Source organism: Cryptomeria japonica, unplaced genomic scaffold, assembly GCF_030272615.1.
Source record: "Cryptomeria japonica unplaced genomic scaffold, Sugi_1.0 HiC_scaffold_100, whole genome shotgun sequence".
NCBI lineage: Eukaryota > Viridiplantae > Streptophyta > Pinopsida > Cupressales > Cupressaceae > Cryptomeria > Cryptomeria japonica.
Window position 1 is genome coordinate 300,001 of NW_026728922.1, and position 6,019 is coordinate 306,019.

Consider the following 6,019-nt stretch of genomic DNA (forward strand, 5'->3'; position numbering starts at 1 on the left):
TGCGCACCAAGGAGCGCTCCGAAGTGTGCTCCAAGGTGCGGCGTGCACGAAGTCGGAGCCCGGTTTGCCCCGGGTGCGCACCTCGCGTGCACCTTCGCCGCGGTGGGCACCATGGCGTGCACGAAGTCGGAGCCCGGTTTGCCCCGGGTGCGCACCTCGCGTGCACCTTCGCCGGGGTGGGCACCTTGGTGTGCAGACCTTGGCTGGGTTGCGCGCCCTGGTGGGCACCATGGTGCGCACCAAGGAGCGCTCCGAAGTGTGCTCCAAGGTGCGGCCTGCACGAAGTCGGAGCCCGGTTTGCCCCGGGTGTGCACCTCAGGTGGGCACCTTGGTGCGCATGCCTTGCCTGGGCTGCGCACCAGGGCGGGCTCAAGATGGCACCCGCGTTCCTTTTTTTTCACTATCTTTCAAAACGGAAATTTTAAAATCTCATTTTTTTTTGCCTTTTTCTGGAAATTAGTGAAGGCAGCGCATCAAAGGTGCGCACCTCGCTGCCCACCACGGTGCGCAACGCCGGTGGGCACCCGGGAGTGCTTCGAAGTGTGCTCCAAGGTGCTGCGTGCACGTTGTCGGAGCCCGGTTTGCCCCGGGTGCGCACCTCGCGTGCACCTTCGTCGGGGTGGGCACCTTGGCTGGGTTTGCCCCGGCTGCGCTCCGAAGCGGGGTTATTGGAGCGCCGCCTCTTTTTTTGTCGGAGCGTTTGGTGGGGTTTCTCGCATTGGCTCTTCCGAGGCCCGGTTGCCACCCTGGCGCGCACGAAGTCGGAAGTAGGGTTAATTGCCCGGGTGCGCACCTTTGCCAGGGTGGGCACCTTACCTGGGCTGCGCACCAGGGCGGGCTCAAGATGGCACGCGCGTTCCGTTTTTTTCACTATCTTTCAAAACGGAAATTTTAAAATCTCCTTTTTTTTTTGCCTTTTCTGGAAATTAGTGAAGGCAGCGCATCAAAGGTGCGCACCTCGCTGCCCACCTTGGTGTGCTCTGAGGTGCGCACCCGGGAGCGCTACGAAGTGTGCTCCAAGGTGCGGCGTGCACGTTGTCGGAGCCCGGTTTGCCCCGGGTGCGCACCTCGCCTGCACCTTGGCCGGGGTGGGCACCTTGGCTGGGTTTGCCCAGGGTGCGCTCCGAAGCGGGGTTACTGGAGCGCCCCCTCTTTTTTTGTCAGAGCGTTTGGTGGGGTTTCTCGCATTGGCTCTTCCCAGGCCCGGTTGTTGGGTGCGCTCCCACCCTGGCGCGCGCGAAGTTGGAAGTTGGGTTAATTGCCCGGGCGCGCACCTTCGCCAGGGTGGGCACCTTGGTGCGCACACCTTGGCTGGGCTGCGCACCAGGGCGGGCTCAAGATGGCACCAGCATTCCCTTTTTCTCACTATCTTTCAAAACGGAAATTTTAAAATCTCGTTTTTTTTTTGCCTTTTATGGAAATTAGTGAAGGCATCGCATCAAAGGTGCGCACCTCGCTGCCCACCTTGGTGTGCTCCGAGGTGCCCACCACGGTGCGCAACGCCGGTGCGAACCCGGGAGCGCCCCGATGTGTGCTCCAAGGTGCGGCGTGCACGAAGTCGGACCCCGGTTTGCCCCGGGTGCGCACCTCGCGTGCACCTTGGTGCGCACACCTTGGCTGGGTTGCGCGGCCTGGTGGGCACCATGGTGCGCACCAAGGAGCGCTCCGAAGTGTGCTCCAAGGTGCGGCGTGCACGAAGTCGGAGCCCGGTTTGCCCCGGGTACGCACCTCGCGTGCACCTTCGCCGGGGTGGGCACCTCGGCTGGGTTGCGCGCCCTGGTGCGCACCAAGGAGCGCTCCGAAGTGTGCTCCAAGGTGCGGCGTGCACGAAGTCGGAGCCCGGTTTGCCCCGGGTGCGCACCTTCGCCGCGGTGCGCACCATGGCGTGCACGAAGTCGGAGCCCGGTTTGCCCCGGGTGCGCACCTCGCGTGCACCTTCGGCGGGGTTGCGCGCCCTGGTGGGCACCATGGTGCGCACCAAGGAGCGCTCCGAAGTGTGCTCCAAGGTGCGGCGTGCACGAAGTCGGAGCCCGGTTTGCCCCGGGTGCGCACCTCGCGTGCACCTTCGGCGGGGTTGCGCGCCCTGGTGGGCACCATGGTGCGCACCAAGGAGCGCTCCGAAGTGTGCTCCAAGGTGCGGCGTGCACGAAGTCGGAGCCCGGTTTGCCCCGGGTGCGCACCTCGCGTGCACCTTCGCCGCGGTGGGCACCATGGCGTGCACGAAGTCGGAGCCCGGTTTGCCCCGGGTGCGCACCTCGCGTGCACCTTCGCCGGGGTGGGCACCTCGGCTGGGTTGCGCGCCCTGGTGCGCACCAAGGAGCGCTCCGAAGTGTGCTCCAAGGTGCGGCGTGCACGAAGTCGGAGCCCGGTTTGCCCCGGGTGTGCACCTCGCGTGCACCTTCGCCAGGGTGGGCACCTCGGTGCGCACACCTTCTCAATGTTTTCTTGCCTTTTCTGGAAATTGGTGAAGGCAGCGCATCAAAGGTGCGCACCTCGGTGTGCTCCGAGGTGCGAACCCGAGAGCGCTCCGAGGTGCCCACGAAGTCGAAAGTCGGGTTAATTGCATTGTTTTCCCCGGGTGCGCTCCGAGGTGCGCAACATCGGCGCGCACCAAGGAGGGCTCCGAAGTGTGCTCCAAGGTGCGCACGATGGCGTGCACCTCTGGTGCGCACGATTCGGAGCTCGGTTTGACCGGGGTGCGCACACCTTGGCTGGGTTGCGCACCTTTTGTGCGCTCCAAGGTGCGCACGAAGTCGGAGCTCGGTTTGCCCCGGGTGCGCACCTTCGCCAGGGTGCGCACCTTGATGCGCACGCCTTGGCTGGGCTGCGCACCTTGGTGGGCGCCATGGTGCGCACCTTTCGTGCGCTCCAAGGTGCGCACGAAGTCGGAGCTCGGTTTGCCCCGGGTGCGCACCTTGGTGGGCGCCATGGTGCACTCCGAGGTGCCCAAGATTGGTGCGCACCAAGGAGCGCTCCGAAGTGCGCTCCAAGGTGCGCGCGAAGTCGAAAGTTGGGTTAATTGTCCGGTTTGCCTCGGGTGCGCACCTTGCGTGCACCTTCGCCAGGGTGGGCGCCTTGGTGCGCACACCTTGGCTGGGCTGCGCACACCTTGGCACCCGCGTTTCCTTCATTTTAAATTTTTTTTTTTTACAATCTCTCAAGTGGGAAATTCTATAATCTCAACTTTTTTTGCCTTTTCAGGAAACTTTTGAATGGAGCGCATCATTGGTGCGCTCCGAAGTGTGCTCCAAAGCTCTCTCCAGCTGCGTGCACCTGCCCCGGCCGCGCACCCGGCCCCGCCCAGCTTCGCTCACCTGTCCCGGGCGTCTGGTGCGGAACCTTAGAGTAAGAAACATCACCGTGCACCTTGGCCAACGTGCGCGACTCGACCGAGCGCGCACTGGCCGAGGTGCACACCGATTTCACCTGGGTGCGCGCGCAGCACCTCGGGCGCACCGGGGTGCGCGCACAACGCCCGGGTTGCACCGTGGCCTGTGTGCTCGGGGCGCCTCGGGTGCGCGCTCGGTGTCGCCCCCGCGCGCGCGGTAGTGCGGGCAGCGCACCCCGGCCCGGCCCGGCCCCGACGAGAACGCAAACGGGCAAAAGGTTTATTCAAATAGCATTGCGACGCCCGGCGAAAAACTAAAAAAGGGTGCAACACCGGGACTTCCCGGGAGGTCACCCATCCCAGTACTACTCCGGCCCAAGCGCGCTTAACTGCGGAGTTCTGATGGGATCCGGTGCACTAACGCTGGTATGATCGCACCCGTTATGAGCTTGTCGCAGTGTGTACTTAGCAAACCGCGACCCACGTGCGAATCCACCCCGGCCACCCACCCCCGTCGAGGTGCACACCCTCCCTCGCGAAGTGCGCCCCGTTCGCCAAGTGTGAGCCCTGCCCGGGTGCGCGCACCTTGCTAGGGCGTCGGGTGTGCACCCGGCCCGGCCTACGTGCGTGCACCTGGAGGGGGCGTCGTGTGCGTGCAGTGTCCCGTCTGCAACGCGGTGCCCACACACCACCTCGGGCGCAACGACCTGCGCTCACATGTGGGCCGAGTGCACCTTGGTGCATGTTCGGGGCGCCTCGGGTGCACGCTCGATCTTGCCCCGGTGCACCAAGGCGCTCGGTTTGCCCCGGGTGCGCACTTGGTGCAAGGTGGGCACCCAAAATAGGGATCAAGCACCAAAACACAAGTTTCGGGATGCAAAATGGGACCCAAGGACCACAAATGCGTTCCAAGACCCATGATGGGTCCACGAGAACAAAAATGTGTTCCGAGACTTAATAAACAAATATTGGGTTTTAGGAGAAGAAACATGCTCTGATGCCCAAAACGAGAATCGACCCCGAAAAGGCCACAGGCCAAAAGTGGGATGCGAGACAAAAAAAAATGGGACCCGAGGACCAAAATTGGGTTCCCAGGTCGAAGACAGGGCAACCGGACAAGAAACGACCTCTAAGGCTCGAAATGAGTCCCGACGACTAAAACTTGACAAGAAGCACCCATCAGGCACCCAACTCGACACCCATGGGATGCCGACCCACCCGGGCTTCCACCTAGCACACCTTGGCACCCACCCACCCTCGCACCCAACCTCGCACCCAACTTAGCACCTTTGAACCCACATTGGCACTCACCCTGACCCTGGCACCTTGGAACCCACATTGGCACTCACCTTGACCCTGGCACCCACCTTTGCACTCACCTTGGGACCCACCCTGGCTCCCACCTCGGCACCCACCCAGACACCCACCTTGGTTCCTTGGCACCCACCTTGGATCCTTGGCACCCACCCCGACACCCACCTTGGCACGCAACTTGGCTACTTGCCACCCACCTTGGCTCCTTGACGCCCACCCCGACAACCACCCCGTGACCTACCCTGGCTAGGGTTGGTGCACACCCACCCTGGTGCCCACCTTGGCACCCACCCTATGACCCACCTTGGCACGCACCTTAGTACCCACCCCGTTACCCACCCTAGGACCCACCCCGTGACCCACCTTGGCCAGGGTGGGTGCACCCACCCTGGTGCCCACCTTGGCACCCACCCATCCTAGCACCCAGCCTGTGACCGGGCTTGGAACCCAACCTTGCACCCGCACCCGTCTTGGCCAGTGTGGGTGCGCACCCATCCTGGCACCCACGTTGTGACACACCCTTTAACCCACGCACCCTAGCACCCACGTTGGCACCCACCTTGGAACCCAACCTAGCAACTTGGCACCCACCCCGTGACCCACCTTGGCATCCACCATAGCAGTCGCCGACTTGGCACCCACCTCGGCACCCACCTTGACACTTGTGGACCCACCTTGCCACTCACCCTAGCATCGACCCATCCTAGCACCCACCCTGGCACCTTTGCACCCTAGCACTCACCCATCCTAGCACCTAACCTGTGACCCACCTTGACACTCACCCTCGCACCCACCTTGGAACCCAACCTAGCACCCACCCACCCTGACACCAACCCTAGCACCTACCCACCCTTGCACCCACCCTGTGACCCATCTTGGCACCCACCCATCCTACCACTCAACCTATCACCCACCTTCTCACCCACCTTGGCATCCACCTTAGCACCCACCCACACTGGCACCTTGGCACCCACCTCGGGCAAGGTGGGTGCACACCCACCCTGGCACCCAATTTAGAACCCACCGAGCATGTTACCCACCTTGGCACCCACATTGCAGCCCACCCTAGTACCCACCCTATGACCCACATTGGCATCCACACCCTAGCACCCAGGCACCTCGACACCCGCCTTGACACCCACCCTAGCACTGAACCTGTGACCCACCTTGGAACTCACCCTAGAACCCACCCACCCTGTGAACCACCTTGGCATCCACCTTAGCACCCACCCACCTTGGCACCCACTCTAGCACTCACCCATCCTAACACCCAACTTGTTACCCACCTTGGCACCCGCCCTCGCGTCCACCTTGAAACCCACCCTAGCACCCACCCACGCAGGAGCCCACCTTGGCACCCAACCTAACACCCACGCA

General features: G+C 63.2%; 1 non-coding gene across 1 annotated transcript; it reads right to left on the minus strand.

Annotated features, from left to right (window-relative positions):
• Positions 1 to 3,649: 3,649 nt before the first annotated feature.
• Positions 3,650 to 3,768, minus strand: LOC131865019 (5S ribosomal RNA). Its single transcript, XR_009363745.1, has one exon. It is a non-coding gene; the product is annotated as a 5S ribosomal RNA (ribosomal RNA).
• Between the last annotated feature and the right edge of the window lie 2,251 nt (positions 3,769 to 6,019).